Source organism: Lutra lutra, chromosome 2 (genome assembly GCF_902655055.1).
Source record: "Lutra lutra chromosome 2, mLutLut1.2, whole genome shotgun sequence".
NCBI lineage: Eukaryota > Metazoa > Chordata > Mammalia > Carnivora > Mustelidae > Lutra > Lutra lutra.
Genome location: NC_062279.1, coordinates 92,710,497 through 92,728,146, shown reverse-complemented (window position 1 = coordinate 92,728,146; position 17,650 = coordinate 92,710,497). Strand labels below are relative to the sequence as shown.

Here is a 17,650-nt window from a genome sequence, read left to right as displayed (position 1 = left end):
GCAGGCCAGAGAGCCAGTTTGCTCTCTTTCAGTCATGTGCCGACATGACTAGAAGTCAGCAATCTACAACCTACAATCTACAACAAGACAGCTCTTACCCAAACTGTACCATACACGCTCCCCAGTCTCAGTCTTCCAGCCTCCAGGAGTGTGAGAAATATATGGCTGCTGCTTATAAGCCACCCAGTCTATGGTCTTTGGTTATAGAAGTCCAAACAAGATCTAAGGTATATAGAGGGCACAGGTCCATGCCCTACCCCATGTTTGGATTTCAATGGTTTCAGAACCTATAAGTTCACTCACGTTTGTTTGTTATAAGGTGTGTTATAAGTTTAACCAATAATTCTAATGTAGGTGGTATTAATTGCTTATATTTGCATTTTTAGAGTCATCATCTACATTACAGACTTCTTGAACAAAGATAATAACATTTTTCAAAGCACTTAGAAAATACAGAAGGTACACAAGATACTTGGTGATTAACAGGATGAAAATCATTAAGCAGTTATATAAACTATATTTGAATATATATTTAAAAATAGAAAATAGCTCATTTAATTTATATACTTTAATAATTTAATTACTAGGCAACTGAAAACTTTAATTATATCAGAAAGTTTATAGCATTCTATTCTAATAATGAAAATATTCCATGAGACCTCATTAACTATAAAATTGCTCATATTCTTAAATTTTAAAAAATATATTAGCTGGGGGCACCTGGGTGGCTCAGTGGGTTATAGCCTTCAGCTCACGTCATGTTCCCGGGGTCCTGGGATCGAGCCCCACATCGGGCTCTCTGCTCAGCAGGGAGCCTGCTTCCTCCTCTCTCTCTCTGCCTGCTTTTCTGCCTACTTGTGCTCTCTGTCAAATACATAAATAGAATCTTTAAAAAAATATATTAGCTGATATTATTTTCCTATATGTATATGCATACCCTATATAACATTACTACGTTAAAATGTAGAAATCCTTATTTAAATTTTGACAGACTAAAAGGATTAGATTTTCTGCCAGGAAATCTAAGAGTAAGTCAGAGAGGGCCATGAAGGGAAGAGGACCAACACAGCAGGGTTTTTGAATTGAGTAGGCTCAGTCGAATAGTCTGCTTACCTGAGTTGCAAACAACTTTTTTGCAGTTTCTGACATTTGACTATTAATTCTCCATCAGGATGACAGACTCAAAGGTTAGCTTAATTTAAATTTCTGTTCTGTGTGCTTACTGATCATGTTTCTGTTCATCAATATCATAAAGGTAAGGAAATGAGGAGCATGGATGAGGATGGATGAAATTTTATTTGTCAACTTTATACTGACCTTCTATGTAATAGTTCCATCCAATATGCACATATAACAATATCAGTAATCTCACTCCAGGTCAGAACAGATGTTTAATCATTTCCAAATGTTGGAAACACAATCAAAATGGGAATGTTTGCCCTGAATCCTATAATATCCTTAAGTCATATAGGAGAGTACCAGTTTTAAAAGGCAAAATCTCTATTATTGCATTCTAGGCTTAATTCTGTAAAGTGGAGTTGCTAGAAAATTAGGAAACACTCACCATTATGTCCCAGACCTTGTGTTGCCTGTAATAAGGCAAACATTTCACAATGGCATAGGATTCTCTAGACTCCAGCAAAATTCTCCCAGATGTCTTGCATACAATTAAAACAATCTAGTATAATCTGTTTCAATTTGGCAAAATTAAAACAATATTCTAGTTGGATAGGTCTCTCTGGGAAAATCCAGTTTTCCTAAGCTGTCATCGTTGATGAGAGTTCCAGGTGCTGCTGACAAAGCATTAGATGTTATCGATGATGTATGGAGAAAGAAAAGAAAATCTCTTGTGAACAGATTTAAATAAAATATGCCCAGGGGACAAGTTTCATGTATCAACACACAAGATTCTAAGCATATCACTGAGCTGGGATTAGTCTCCTGGGTAGTCTTGCGACTCCAAGATAATAAATACTTCACACCATAAAAGAGGCCTTAAATGTGAAGTGGCAAATATGTCTAATACCACTGCATTTAGAAGTTTAAATACAAAGCTGTAATTGATTGCATTAGCTTGGAAAAATGTAAAATTAAAATACTAAGAATATACGTTGGTAGGTAGAAATGAAAATGGTAGTTTAAAATAAATATCAGAAGCAGTTAAAAAATGATATATGTTTAACAGATACACAGTTTTTAATTTGCACTGAAGATAAATGCCTAAAAGCAATTCACTGATACTTCCAGAATGGAATTAACTTTTTTTTCTCTGCACTGTAATTAACTTAAGAATCTAACAGTAAAATAACAATCATAGTGAAACTATTAATTCAAATAGCATCTAACACCAACATATTTAGTATTCAGAATTCAGCTTACTGAGGTACTAATATTCAACTTATACTTTGAGAATCCTATATGAAAGCTTAAGGACTTTAACATGTTCATGGCTAACAAGAAATAAATTATTCACTTTCAAGTTTACTCTGATTATTAATAATCACCCTGTGAATATTAGGAAGGGAAATAGGCGTGACTTCCATGAGGGCTGACTTACATGGATCCTAAAGAGGACATCCTTTAAATTATGAAAATACATAAAAATTAATTTAGAGTTGCATATATAGCTTATTGAAAGGTTTATTTCAACTGAGGAATTAGGATTCAGTTGAGGTGTTCTGTCTGCTTAGAATAATATATTCATTTATTCATTTAAAATATTTGACCAGTTATAGCTTATGCACTATTTCATGTACTGGTTTTAAATACTGGGCACTGGATGAAATGTCTTTATAGGGATATATGAATTCTTTATCATCTTTTCTTATTGCCAAAAAAAAAAAAAGTCCCAAGAAGTAGGCATAATGAATGGGATATTAGTAGTCTCCATAACTTCACAGACTATACTGTCCTTGTGTTAAAGAGAGGGGAATTAAACCCTTGGTTTATTGAAAAAGCACTGAATAAAGCATTTGTTGTCTTCAAGGCTACAATAAGTACAAAACATTTTCCTGTTTCCTCAATGAAGCAGTATGGATAGAATAAGACGTATTTAGTTTTATCAGTAGGTAGGGACCTTCCCATTCATAAACAGAAACTGTCTTATTTACAGAAAGTAAATTTAATATATTATCTATGGAAGAACACAATAAATAAGTTACAGTCCTTTGTTCTATAATATTTCGCTCAGGTACACACTATTTTGTTCTAAAAGGACAAATCTATAAAGCGTTGGAAAAGACTCGCCTTATCAGTGCCTTTGGGGTAAATTTTAATAGTTAAATGTTTTGAGTAAAATTAAAATAGTGAAAATGAAAAAAAAATAGTGAAAATGTTTGCAGATTCTGGAACTGACAAGAGGAATACTGTTCATTTGCCTAATGACAGATACGACATGTTTCAGAAAGTAATTTTGTTCTTTATAGATCTCTAAGATAGTGCCCTCTAGTAGCCATATTAGTATATGCACTAAGAGAAGAAATAGTGAAAAGAAAAAGAACTCAAAGCAATGAACACGTTTAGGTGATGTAGTTTTCTAAGAATCAAATTATTGCACATGACTAAACAGTGAAGCTTTATTTTTAAAAAACGAAGTTTGTTCATTTACTATGGCTCAGAAAAAAATTATCACAGTTTTTATTATCAGATGTTTATCCATATCTATAGCTTTAGCTGAATACATGTAACTAAAATGAAGGACATTCTACTCATTTGCACATTTCCATTTCACCTATATAAAAAAAGCAGGGGGAGAAACACATGAATATATCCAAAAGAATTATGTTGAGGTAGTAGAATAATGGGTAACACAGTTTTTTCCTCTTCTGCCACTAGATAATTTTATTAAAAAAAAAAGATTTCAAAAATTGACTCTAAAATAAAGTTTACCTAGTATTTAGTCAAGATTATAATTTTATGTAAAAAGTACCTCTACTATATACACAAACAGTAAGACTTCCTTAAGAAGCAGAATTTGCTATGATATAATGGCAGTTGTGTTCATGAAGTTTCAAGGATGAATTGAGTGTTATTCACTCAGCTTTAAGTTCAATTACATCAGATGGATGACATTAAACTTGCCAAGTGTCTGCCTTTTGCAGCATACTGGAGACAACTCAAATTATGTAGCCAATCTTGAGCAATATAACAGGCACAGTGTCATCTTTTTAGCAGCTTGACTATTTGTACTAAAACAAATATGCCTATTGTGACAAAGTTCACGATGAGAAAAAAAATATATAAACACTCATCCATGGAAATTTTTATAATGATGCAATTTCTTTAAATGATGGATTGTATATAACAAGACAGGCTATGTAGTTCAAGACTTCAGTGTACAAAATGACAGAACTACGAAGAGTGCCTATTTTAATTGAAAAGGTCAAATTAACTAGGAAGTAAAAATCAATAAGCAAATATATTTTTGGTTGATTCTATCCAACCTCCCTTCTTCCAAAATTTGGCATCTCTTTGCATGTCCAGCTTGAAGAAGTCAATCATAAGCAAAGGCAGGACCCAAAGCACCCCTCAGTCTCTCTTCTGCTACTCATTAGGTGATAGGAAAGTTCACTAATTTGTGCTAAACTTTAGTTTTCCTGTTTGCAATGCACTGAGAATGACAATAAAACCCACATAATTCACAGAGCAGTTGGGAATTATAAATGTAATACAGGATGAATAAATGAATAAAAACTAAACTAAACAGAACAATGAGAGAAGCTTATGTGGATAAGACATTTATTATGTTGATGTTAGATGTGTTTTGTGCTATTGCGTTTCTTATTAAAATTCCCATCATTTTAATAGTTATTTAGTATCAGTTGCTACCAAACCAGTTTGCTCACAGATCAAGGATAATTGATAAAAATTATGCAATTGGAGGAAAAGGAAAAGGAAGGGTAGTTACACCAGCCTTAAACCCTGGGAGCCTTTAAATACTGAATTAAGTTCCTTTTGGCCAGCTGCTGAATGAATAAACAAAGAGCTGCAGAATGCACTGGGAACTGAGAATTTAATAAAAGGAGAACTGCCTATTGTGTCTGGGGAATTATAAGAACTTTAAGGGGTTCCCATGCCAAAACAACCCAGTTCCATGAACTCCAATAGCTCAGAAACCCCTGTAATCCCTGGCTTGGCATGGTCTCTTCTTTGTTACTCTTAGCCTGACATTCCACCAGCATATGCATGCCACAGTGAGAAATCATCAGATTTAAGAACATTACAGTGGCGTACTTTTTGCTTCTCTGTAACAAATGTACTCAAGTTTAATTTGCATATGCATAGATATTTTAAATGACATAGTTCTGTAACTTTGATCAAAGTATTTATCATCTTTAAGTGTCAGCTTCAATTATATAAATATTTTTTAAAAAGATATAATGGAGTGTGATGTGAGACACATAAGCAAATTATCTAGCATTAATGATGACACATGATACAGATGCTTATTTGCCTTATACTTCTCCGTCTTTAGTACTTTCACAAACATACGTCATAAATATATTTGTCATTTTAAAGTTTTACTCTTCCATTTATACATAAGTCTTTTGCAGTTCTTTTTCCATTATCTTAACTTTCTACCCATACCTAGTTTCTTTTACTAATTGTTCACATTACAAACCATTTTTTCTAAATAATTAGCTTAAGACAACCATCTAATTGTACTGTTTCATCAAAAAGTTTTCTTGTGAAAATGAGAAGCAGATTACTTAAGGATACCCTAAACTTGTAAAAAATTTTTGTTTTGCTGAATGCTGATTTTTTTGGTTTCTTTGATTTTTAGAATATTTTAATTTTTTTAAAGATTTTATTTATTTATTTGACAGAGGGAGAGAGATCACAAGTAGGCAGAGAGGCAGGCAGAGAGAGGGGGAAGCAGGCTCCCCTAGGAGCAGAGAGCCCGATGCGGGGCTCGATCCCAGAACCCTAGGATCATGACCCGAGCCAAAGGCAGAGGCTTTAACCCATTGAGCCACACAGGCGCCCCTAGAATATCTTAATTTTTTAAAAAATGATTTATGAATTCATTTGGGGGGGGGATACGTACATGGAAGCAGGGGCAGGGAGAGGGAGAAGCAGACTCCACACTGAGCGTGGAGCCCCACACCACCTACGACCTAACACCTGGTGACCCAAGCCGAAACCAAGGGTCCACACTCACCCAAATGAGCCATCCAGGCACCCCTAGAATGTTTTAGATTATAATTTTGACTTTGTCCTTTCCTTTTGTTTCTATAATTTATTTCAGTTCCTAGTCTTCAGATACTTTAGTAGTTCTATTTTCCTCTGCCATTTTATCTTCATTATTTACTGTGGCACCTATCATGTATTTCAAGTCCCTGTTTCATGTTTCCACCACTGGCTTATTTGCTCCCTAGAACTCCCTCCATTAAATTATACAATAAAACCCAACACTACTCCTTCCCTCTTTTATCTCATTCTTTCCTCTCCCAAATTATATAACTTCATAATGTGACGTTATCTTGTTTTATTCTCTAAAGGTTTCCTTAACAAATGTTGTAGCAGGAACTAGGATACAAATTTTATTCACTTCTTTAAACATTTACTGAATGCCCACTTGGCTGCATGCTGAGCACAGAAGGATGACAACGCCTCATCATTAAGGTGCTCATCAATGAGAGAGCAAAATGTACCAAGACAAGGTAAAGCTATACTTGAATGGGATAGGGAAACACACAGGAAGTATACTTAGGCTCAAGCTTCTTGTTGGAATGATGCCCGTTTTAATTTTGAATTGGTGGGGTTCAAGGCAGGCGGCCCCAGAATGTGTCACTTTGGCATGTGGATTGTTTGAGGTGAAGGAAATCAAGGCCTAACAGTCATGTAGAGCTTTTTACCTCTTCTTTAACTATCTGAAAGAATTGAGATAGAAAGCCTCTACCAGGAAGAAACCCAGTACCAAAGATAATTACAGTTTACCTCTATATATAATTTTATATAGACAACGAAAGACTTCTCCGCATGACATGACAAACATTTGTTTACCAAACATTTGCTCTTGGGATGCCTGGGTGGCTCAGTCAGCTAAGTGTCTGCCTTCAGTTCAGGTCATGATCCCAAGGACCTGGGATAGAGGCCAGCATTAGGCTCCCTGCTCAGTAGAGAGTCTGCTTTTCCCTCTACCTGTCCCCTTGGCTTGTGTTCTCTCTCTCTCACTCTCTCTTTCTCAAATAAATAAAATCTCTAAAAAATTTTGATCTTTCATTCCTATGAAATGGTTTTCCAACCCTTTAAAGCCCTGGATCCCTACCCCCTTTTCATTAGCTCATCATGGCATGTAAGCCTTTATTGATGGCCTTTGAGCCTCTAGTGTCTATGTGAGGCTCCCCAACGCAGGAATTACATTTGTTTCTTATTAATCTGTTTTATGTCAATTATTATGCCAGACAAAGAACCTAGAAGAAGAAGGGAAATGTTTTTTTTCCCCTACAGAACTCTCCTTTCTATTCCTTATAGAACTTAAAAATAGTCCTAGTTATAGCTCAAATAGTTGGGAATTGAGATGTTGCTAAATTATTAAAAAACACTTCTAGCCCATGCATTCATGTTTTGTTCAAATGAGTTAAATAACTGTCAGATGATATCAGATAGTTGCTGATGTTTGTTTGGATTACTGGGTTTCCTCACTTTTGACAATTCCTGCAGACTGTATTTGACAGACTGTGGTAGATTTATTGGCAATATGAAATACACATGTGTTTATACAGAGATACTGTATTCACATGCGGAATGAAGACAGAGATACTTAAGATCATCAAAAAAACATTTATTTTCTTAGGTTTTAGGTAAAATAGATTTTTCTTCCTTAATCTCTTCATTGCTCTGATAATGTTAGATCATGATTTTACAAGTACTTTTTAAAAATGGACTTCGATAGTGTCCTCACTCAGCTTCAAGAGGTGTGACATTAAATGTGCCTGTGATGTCCCAAGCCCTGAGGAAAGCCACTGTACTCACCTCTAAGGCCCTGAGAAGTTGCTTGCAGGTAACTGCTCTAATCTCAGTTTAGACTGTATCATTCAATCTGCTGTCCTGATCGCCAAGCCTGACTAGTACCACCAGTCTAATCAATCAATAAACAAGAGGTATTGTTTTTATTATGACACTGATCTATAGCAAAGGAAAACTATGACATCTTATTATATAAAACTAACCTCACTGCTTTGTAATTTATAAATTTTGATGTGTTATGAGAAAAATATATGTTCATGGAGTCAGGCTGACTTTGCTGCAAATCCTAACTCTATCACTTACTATGCAGACTTGAACAAATCAGTTAATCCCTCCAAATATCTGCTTGATTATAAATGGACTGGAAGTAATACATACTTCTTGATTTTACTATAAAAAGTAAAATCAATAATAAATGAAAAGCATTCACCGGAGCACTTGCCAAAGAATAAGAGCTCAGTAAATAATGGCTGTTATTAAAATGAACTGTTTATTCCTGTCTCCTCATATGAATGTTGGCTCCTTAACAAAGACTACTCAACTTGTTAACCCTTGCTTCAAAGTCCCTAGCTCAGCCTGGCTTTCAAATATTTAAAGATAATCTACCATGAGGTAGAACATTATGTCATAATGTTTTACACTTATAAATATAAATACAATTTATATTTATACATATACACATATACATATAAATGTGTATATGTATATGTGTATGTAGTTAACATGTAAAAGACTACATATGTAGTCTTTTACATGTTAACTCCCCCAGTAATCCACGATTTGTAACCCCCCAACCTCCACCACATGCCCCTCTAAATTCTAAGTCTTTTCCCTAATTCTAAGTCTTTGGGTATCTTTATGTCCTGTTGATTACTTAAATAGTTTTATCTGGTAGGTTATTTTACACCCTGAAATCTTTATTGGTATGATAAAAGAAATAAGAATACAGAGAAACCACTAAATTATATGACATACCGTATAAATAAAAAAAAACACACAAAATATCCAACTTTAGCGATGAATTAATTTCTGCTATGTGCCTAATTTGGCCATAATATAGCTGCCCGCTGCATTTAAAACACATTTATGTCTTAAAGGTATAAAACACCTTCATACTAGCATTTAAATTATAGCACAATTATTTTCTTATATCCATGCCATACTACAATATGACAACACTTCATGATAAAGACTTAAACAAATATGTACTATTGTCAAAGCAAGTGCAGTAGAATATTAAAGACTGTATCTTTTTGTCAGCTCCTCATCAGGGTACTGGAGTGTGTAAGGAACTAGAGGCTAATCCCCATTATGTATCACAGGATATTGCCTCATTTGTACTGTACATCTGTCTCACAGACCTGAGGAAGAATGTAGTTACTGCTGCGATAAGCCTTTTCTGGATATATACAATTAATTCACCTAAAAAAAAAAAAAAAAAAAAAAAGGAAAGTAGCCTGACACTTTAATAATGTTTAAGTATACCTAATCTATTTCTTTTCTGTTCTTAATGTTTCCTAAATATGGGAAAAGAAAGAGGATTTGAAAGTACTTACAGCTGTCTGTTCTTATGCAAATCATCCACGGGCCTGTAATATTCTATCTTAAAATGACTAGTATGAAATAATACCCTGAGTTATAATAGAATGTAGATCAAGTGGGGAATTACTTTTAAGATGGATTCAGGATATGATTTTCATGCAAAAAGAATGTTTCTCTTATCAAGCAGGAATTATTCTGTTATTAAAGCTTCAAGGACATACAATTTTATTCAATTTGAATTCTGAATATGTTTTAAACCAAATCAAAATTATTCTCTTCAGATTCTTGATAAAGTGCTGTTTAGCTGTATGTATTTCTTAGAGACTTATTTTTAGCTCCCCCTTTATTATGCAGAGTAACCTGATTATACATAATGCTTTACTTTCAGTTCTTCAATTGCCTTCAATTTTTCAAAATTCATCAGTTCTACAAATGCCTTTTATGCAGCTCCATACTTCGCTATTCAAATATTAACAAGTGAGCTGAGAGCTTGGTTTACATTTAAATAAAGTAAATGGGATTTTAAGAGGCTGGAGAAAAATGATTGTTTATATGTTTACTTGCATTCAAGTAACAGTTTTCAATATTTGCTTTCAGTGAGAAAAGAGGTTTAATAACACACAAAGACATATATATTTATTTTAACTAGTATGTTATCTGTTTTTCAAGTTAGTCTTTACATGGCAGGAGGAGGAAGTGTTCAAAACTCAGTTATGTACCTACCATATAGCATACCTAGAACAGAGATCATTCGTAAAACCCCATTTCTAGAAGAAAAGCCTACTTTAAACAATCATGACATAAAATGAGATTTAGTGATGGTCAGAAAAGGAACATGGCTAGTTAAAAGGTTATCATATTCATCTTTGTAAATATGATCAAACCAAGAAGTAGTAAGTTTTAATAAACATAATATTTGTTTATCAAGATTCTGCAAAAGGTATAATTTAGGTAACCATTAAATCATGCCTCAAAGCAAATTTTGGTGAGTGCATTAGTTTTAAAACATTAAAATGAAACACACAATTTAAAATTAAGAATTTCAGAATTAGGTACTAAATTCAGCAAAATAATGTATGAACTAAAATCTATGTATTCCCCCCTAAAATATTTATCTTGCAGTTCTTACTCTATATGTTTACATCTTAAATAAAAATACTGCCCATGTTTACATCGAATGACAAAACTGAAGTAACTCAAGGCACATTCTTTTATCCTTATAGCTATGCTTTCATTTCATATTTATATTCTGAATTTGTTGAATATGTTAATATGTAGAACTACAGGGGTTAAAAACACAAATTGAATTTAAAGCTTGCTAGATGTCTCTCAAATGTTAATCTCTGTACAGAGTTCTCCTCAACTGGAACTTCTCCCAATTAACCTTCATCTAAAAATACAATGTTTAAGAGACAAGTAAAAATGTGCTAACTGAAGTTGTAAAGTGTGTAAAATGTAAACATCTGAACCTGAAGTTACTAAATTGGGATTCAGACCCATAAGAAAACAAGCAAAACAACACATCTTTCAGAAAGGAGTTCTACAACTGACATTTTTACAATTGTTGACTTATGGGAAATGCAGATGGCTTTTAGTCAGTTTTATTATTTTTTTAAATGCTTCACAGTGCATTCCTTTACTCTTTAGCTTAGAAACTTGTGACTAAGATAACAGCTTTCACTACATTCTGACAAGTATCAATGTTATGTGGTAAACAGAATATGAAGACAAACATTGTAAGTATTTTTATTTGGTCTTACTTTTCTTCATTTTAATGAGGGATTTTTTTAAAGTATATTTATTTACAGACAGTTTGTAAGCTTTTTGGCTGAAATCTTATTTTGGGGTTATTCATTTAAAATATGACCTTTTAAGTACAACTATGTTTTTAAAGAAATATGGTGTAAAAAGCTGTATCTGATGCTTTTTTACTCAGATTAGCTACAAAATGAATGAAAGTTCCAAAGGGAAGAGTAAAAGGGAGAGTAAAAGGGTAGAAATTATAAAGTTTAGAATCATAAATTACTGACAATTTACCTTTTCTAAAGTGAATTATCCACACACATTCATGTTTGACAAAGCAATAGGCATTTAAATTACTGGTAAAACACAATAGTAAATGCAAAGTATGGCGTATTGATCCTAATTTAATTAGGGCAATTACAGCTTAAGATTTACAGACTTAGGTCCAAAAAAGTTATTTTTACTTTTCAGCTAACTTCAACTTTAAAACTATTTTGAATCAATCTATTAGTAAATACCAAACCCATTTTCTTCAATTTCTGAAATCATATAGGGCACACTTTTCATCCATATTGTGAAACCATTTATAAAATTTCTGTAGCCATTTATAAGATTAATAATCATTTACCAGAAAATACCTGTACACTCCTTCCCCCCTACCAAAACACAAGGCTACACATTTCACCACAAATGTTTATGATAAATCTCTCAGATTTATTTTAGGAACAAGAAGGCAATATTTACCATGTCCCTCAGTTTTATACTAGCAATAAAATTACATTGCAGTCTCCAACATGACCTTCACTTAATAGCTGAGAAAAAGAATCAAACTCTCTCATAAGTGGGAAAAATATTTCTCTGCTTTATGCCACAAACAGCCTAAGTTAAAGTTAAAAATAACTTACTTTAAGTAACTTTTATATTGATTCTGATTGAGCATTCTTACTTTAAGCCATTACGTTTAGATTTTTGGTCTAAATCTATACCAATGCAATAAATATCTTGAAGTAAATTCATGAAATCCCTAAATCTTCATTCTGGTGGGAGAGTTCTATTTCTAATACACAAAAAGTTAAATATATTTTACATATACAATAAACACAAACTTATATTTAAATACATATATATCCAAATACTATTTATTAAAAAGAAAAGACTTCCTATCATTTCTGAAAGTTTTCTTTTCCATGCCTTTAGCTAACATCCTTATTAACAAGATGTTAAATTCTCAGTGAAGTCCATGTCACAGTTTTTCATTTCATTTCCTACTCTGAACCAGTAATCCCTAGCATTCTTTGGGTATTGAGTTTACTAAGTTCTTTATAGATTTTGGACACTAGCCCTTTATTGGATATGTCATTTGCAAATATCTTCTCCCATTCTGTCAGTTGTCTTTTGGTTTTGTTCACTGTTTCCTTTGCTGTGCAAAAGCTTTTGATCTTGATAAAATCCCAATAGTTCATTTTTGCCCTTGCTTCCCTTGCCTTTGGCGATGTTCCTAGGAAGATCTTGTTGTAGCTGAAGTCAAAGAGGTTGCTGCCTGTGTTCTCCTCAAGGATTTTGATGGATTCCTTTCTCACGTTGAGGTCTTTCATCCATTTTGAGTCTATTTTCATGTGTGGTGTAAGGAAATGATCCAATTTCATTTTTCTGCATGTGGCTGTCCAATTTTCCCAACACCATTTATTGAAGAGGCTGTCTTTTTTCCATTGGACATTCTTTCCTGCTTTGTCGAAGATTAGTTGACCATAGAGTTGAGGGTCTATTTCTGGGCTCTCTATTCTGTTCCATTGATCTATGTGTCTGTTTTTGTGCCAGTACCATGCTGTCTTGATAATGACAGCTTTGTAATAGAGCTTGAAGTCCGGGATTGTGATGCCACCAACTTTGGCTTTCTTTTTCAATATTCCTTTGGCTATTCGAGGTCTTTTCTGGTTCCATATGAATTTTAGGATTATTTGTTCCATTTCTTTGAAAAAAATGGATGGTACTTTGATAGGAATTGCATTAAATGTGTAGATTGCTTTAGGTAGCATAGACATTTTCACAATATTTATTCTTCCAATCCAGGAGCATGGAACATTTTTCCATTTCTTTGTGTCTTCCTCAATTTCTTTCATGAGTACTTTATAGTTTTCTGTGTATAGATTCTTAGTCTCTTTGGTTAGGTTTATTCCTAGGTATCTTATAGTTTTGGGTGCAATTGTAAATGGGATGGACTCCTTAATTTCTCTTCTGTCTTGTTGTTGGTGTAGAGAAATGCAACTGATTTCTGTGCATTAATTTTATATCCTGACACTTTACTGAATTCCTGTACAAGTTCTAGCAGTTTTGCAGTGGAGTCTTTTGGGTTTTCCACATATAGTATCATATCATCTGCGAAGAGTGATAGTTGGACTTCTTCTTTGCCGATTTGGATGCCTTTAATTTCCTTTTGTTGTCTGATTGCTGACGCTAGGACTTCTAGTACTATGTTGAATAGCAGTGGTGATAACGGACATCCCTGCCGTGTTCCTGACCTTAGCGGAAAAGCTTTCAGTTTTTCTCCATTGAGAATGATATTTGCGGTGGGTTTTTCATAGATGGCTTTGATAATATTGAGGTATGTGCCCTCTATCCCTACACTTTGAAGAGTTTTGATCAGGAAGGGATGCTGTACTTTGTCAAATGCTTTTTCAGCATCTATGGAGAGTATTATATGGTTCTTGTTCTTTCTTTTATTAATGTGTTGTATCACATTGATTGATTTGCGGATGTTGAACCAACCTTGCAGCCCTGGAATAAATCCCACTTGGTCGTGGTGAATAATCCTTTTAATGTACTGTTGAATCCTATTGGCTAGTATTTTGGTGAGAATTTTTGCATCTGTGTTCATCAAGGATATTGGTCTGTAGTTCTCTTTTTTGATGGGATCCTTGTCTGGTTTTGGGATCAAGGTGATGCTGGCCTCATAAAATGAGTTTGGAAGTTTTCCTTCCATTTCTATTTTTTGGAACAGTTTCAGGAGAATAGGAATTAGTTCTTCTTTAAATGTTTGGTAGAATTCCCCTGGGAAGCCATCTGGCCCTGGGCTTTTGTTTGTTTGGAGATTTTTGATGACTGTTTCAATCTCCTTACTGGTTATGGGTCTGTTCAGGCTTTCTGTTTCTTCCTGGTTCAGTTGTGGTAGTTTATATGTCTCTAGGAATGCATCCATTTCTTCCAGATTGTCAAATTTGTTGGCGTAGAGTTGCTCATAGTATGTTCTTATAATTGTCTGTATTTCTTTGGTGTTTGTTGTGATCTCTCCTCTTTCATTCATGATTTTATTTATTTAGGTCCTTTCTTTTTTCTTTTTGAGAAGTCTGGCCAGGGGGTTATCAATCTTATTAATTCTTTCAAAGAACCAGCTCCTAGTTTCGTTGATTTGTTCTGTTTTTTTTTTTGTTTGTTTCTATTTCATTGATTTCTGCTCTGATCTTTATGATTTCTCTTCTCCTGCTGGGTTTAGGGTTTCTTTCTTGTTCTTTCTCCAGCTCCTTTAGGTGTAAGGTTAGGTTGTGTACCTGAGACCTTTCTTGCTTCTTAAGAAAGGCTTGTACCGCTATATATTTTCCTCTCAGAACTGCCTTTGTTGTGTCCCACAGTTTTTGAACCGTTGTGTTTTCATTATCATTTGTTTCCATGAAATTTTTCAATTCTTCTTTAATTTCCTGGTTGACCTATTCATTCTTTAGAAGGATGCTGTTTAGTCTCCATGTATTTGGGTTCTTTCCAAATTTCCTCTTGTGATTGAGTTCTAGCTTCAGAGCATTGTGGTCTGAAAATATTCAGGGAATGATTTCAATCTTTTGATAACGGTTGAGACCTGATTTAGGACCAAGAATGTGATCTATTCTGGAGAATGTTCCATGTGCACTAGAGAAGAATTTGTATTCGGTTGCTTTGGGATGAAATGTTCTGAATATATCTGTGATGTCCATCTGGTCCAGTGTGTCATTTAAGGCCTTTATTTCCTTGTTGATCTTTTGCTTGGATGATCTGTCCATTTCAGTGAGGGGAGTGTTAGAGTCCCCCACTATTATTGTATTATTGTTGATGTGTTTCTTTGATTTTGTAATTAATTGGTTCATATAGTTGGCTGCTCCCATGTTAGGGGCATAGATATTTAAAATTGTTAGATTTTCTGTTGGACAGATCCTTTGAGTATGATATAGTGTCCTTCCTCATCTCTTATTATAGTCTTTGGCTTAAAATATAATTGATCTGATATAAGTATTGCCACTCCTGCTTTCTTCTGATGTCCATTAGCATGGTAATTTCTTTTCCACCCCCTCACTTTAAATCTGGAGGTGTCTTTGGGTTTAAGATGAGTTTCTTGTAGGCAACATATAGATGGGTTTTGTTTTTTTATCCATTCTGATACCCTGTGTCTTTTGATTGGGGCATTCAACCCATTCACATTCAGGGTAACTATTGAGAGATATGAATTTAGTGCCATTGTATTGCCTGTAAGGTGACTGTTATTGTATATTGTTTCTGTTCCTTTCTGATCTACTACTTTTAGGGTCTCTCTTTGCTTAGAGGACCCCTTTCAATATTTCCTGTAGAACTGGTTTGGTGTTTGCAAATTCTTTCAGTTTTTGTTTGTCCTGGAAGCTTTTCATCTCTCCTTCTATTTTCAATGATAGCTTAGCTGGATATAGTATTCATGGCTGCATGTTTTTCTTGTTTAGTGCTCTGAATATATCATGCCAGCTCTTTCTGGCCTGCCAGGTCTCTGTGGATAAGTCTGCTGCCAATCTAATATTTTTGCCATTGTATGTTACAGACTTCTTTTTCCGGGCTGCTTTCAGGATTTTCTCTTTGTCACTAAGACTTGTAAATTTTACTATTAGGTGATGGGGTGAAATCAATTCTTATTGATTTTGAGGGGGGGTTCTCTGAACCTCCTGGATTTTGATGCTTGTTCCCTTTGCCATATTGGGGAAATTCTCTCTAATAATTCTCTCCAATATACCTTCTTCTCTCCTCTCTCTTTCTTCTTCTTCTGGAATCCCAATTATTCTAATGTCGTTTCGTCTTATGGTGTCACTTATCTCTTGAATTCTCCCCTCATGGTCCAGTAGCTGTTTGTCCCTCTTTTGCTCAGCTTCTTTATTCTCTGTCATTTGGTCCTCTATATCGCTGATTCTTTCTTCTGCCTCATTTATCCTAGCTGTGAGAGACTCCATTTTTGATTGCACCTCATTAATAGCTTTTTTGATTTCAATTTGGTTAGATTTTAGTTCTTTTATTTCTCCAGAAAGGGCTTTTATATCTCCCGAGAGGCTTTCTCTAATATCTTCCATGCCTTTTTCGAGCCCGGCTAGAACCTTGAAAATTGTCATTCTGAACTCTAGATCTGACATATTACCAATGTCTGTATTGATTAGTTCCCTAGCCTTTGGTACTGCCTCTTGTTCTTTTTTTTGTGGTGAATTTTTCTTGTCATCTTGTCCAGATAAGGGTATATGAAGGAGCAAGTAAAATACTAAAAGGGTGGCAACAACCCCAGGAAAATATGCTTTAGCCAAATCAGAAGAGATCCCAAATCATGAGGGGGAAGAAAGGGGATAAACAGGTTCAGAAAGAAAAAAAAAAAAAAAAAAAAGAAACAAAAAAGAAAACCAATAAAGAAAAAATATAAAAAGGAAAATATATATATATATATTAGATAACTAGTTAAAAAATGTTAAAAAAGAAAAGGGTAAAAGTTAAAAAAATTTAGCAGAAGAAGAGAAAAAATAATTGAGAAAGAAAAAAAAAATTAAATTAACTGCAAGGCTAAAGAATCACGGGGAGAAAGCCATGAGTTCCATGCTTTGCTTTCTCCTCCTCTGGAATTCCGCTGCTCTCCTTGGTACTGAAACTGCACTCCTTGGTAGGTGAACTTGGTCCTGGCTGGGTTTCTTGTTGCTATTCTGGGGGAGGGGCCTGTTGTAGTGATTCTCAAGTGTCTTTGCCCCAGGCGGAATTGCACCGCCCTTACCCGAGGCTGGGCTGAGTAATCCCCTTGGGTTTGCTTTCAGGAGCTTTTGTTCCCTGAGCGCTTTCCGTAGAGTTCCTGAGGACAGGAATGAAGATGGCGGCCTCCCGGTCTCCGGCCCGGAGGAGCCGAGAGCCCGGGGCCCCACTCCTCAGTGCGCCCTCAGAGAACAGCGCCCAATTACTCCCGTCACCCTAGCCTCCGGCCACGCTCCGAGCCTACCGAGCCTGCGACCGGTTCAAGGTAACCCTGAGCTTAGAGCTCACTCCTTGGCTCTGTCTCTGTAGCTGGCTTCCCTGTTCTAATACCTGCAAGCTCTGCGACACTCAGACACTCCCGATCCTTCTGTGACCCTGCGGGACCTGAGGCCACGCTGACCCCGCCTGG

The 17,650-nt window shown here is 34.9% G+C and overlaps 1 protein-coding gene across 3 annotated transcripts in view; it reads right to left on the bottom strand.

Moving 5' to 3' along the window:
* Nucleotides 1–17,650, bottom strand: part of CCSER1 (coiled-coil serine rich protein 1) — a 760,495-nt gene that overhangs the window by 97,754 nt on the left and 645,091 nt on the right. The gene's annotated exons all lie outside the window — the stretch shown is intronic.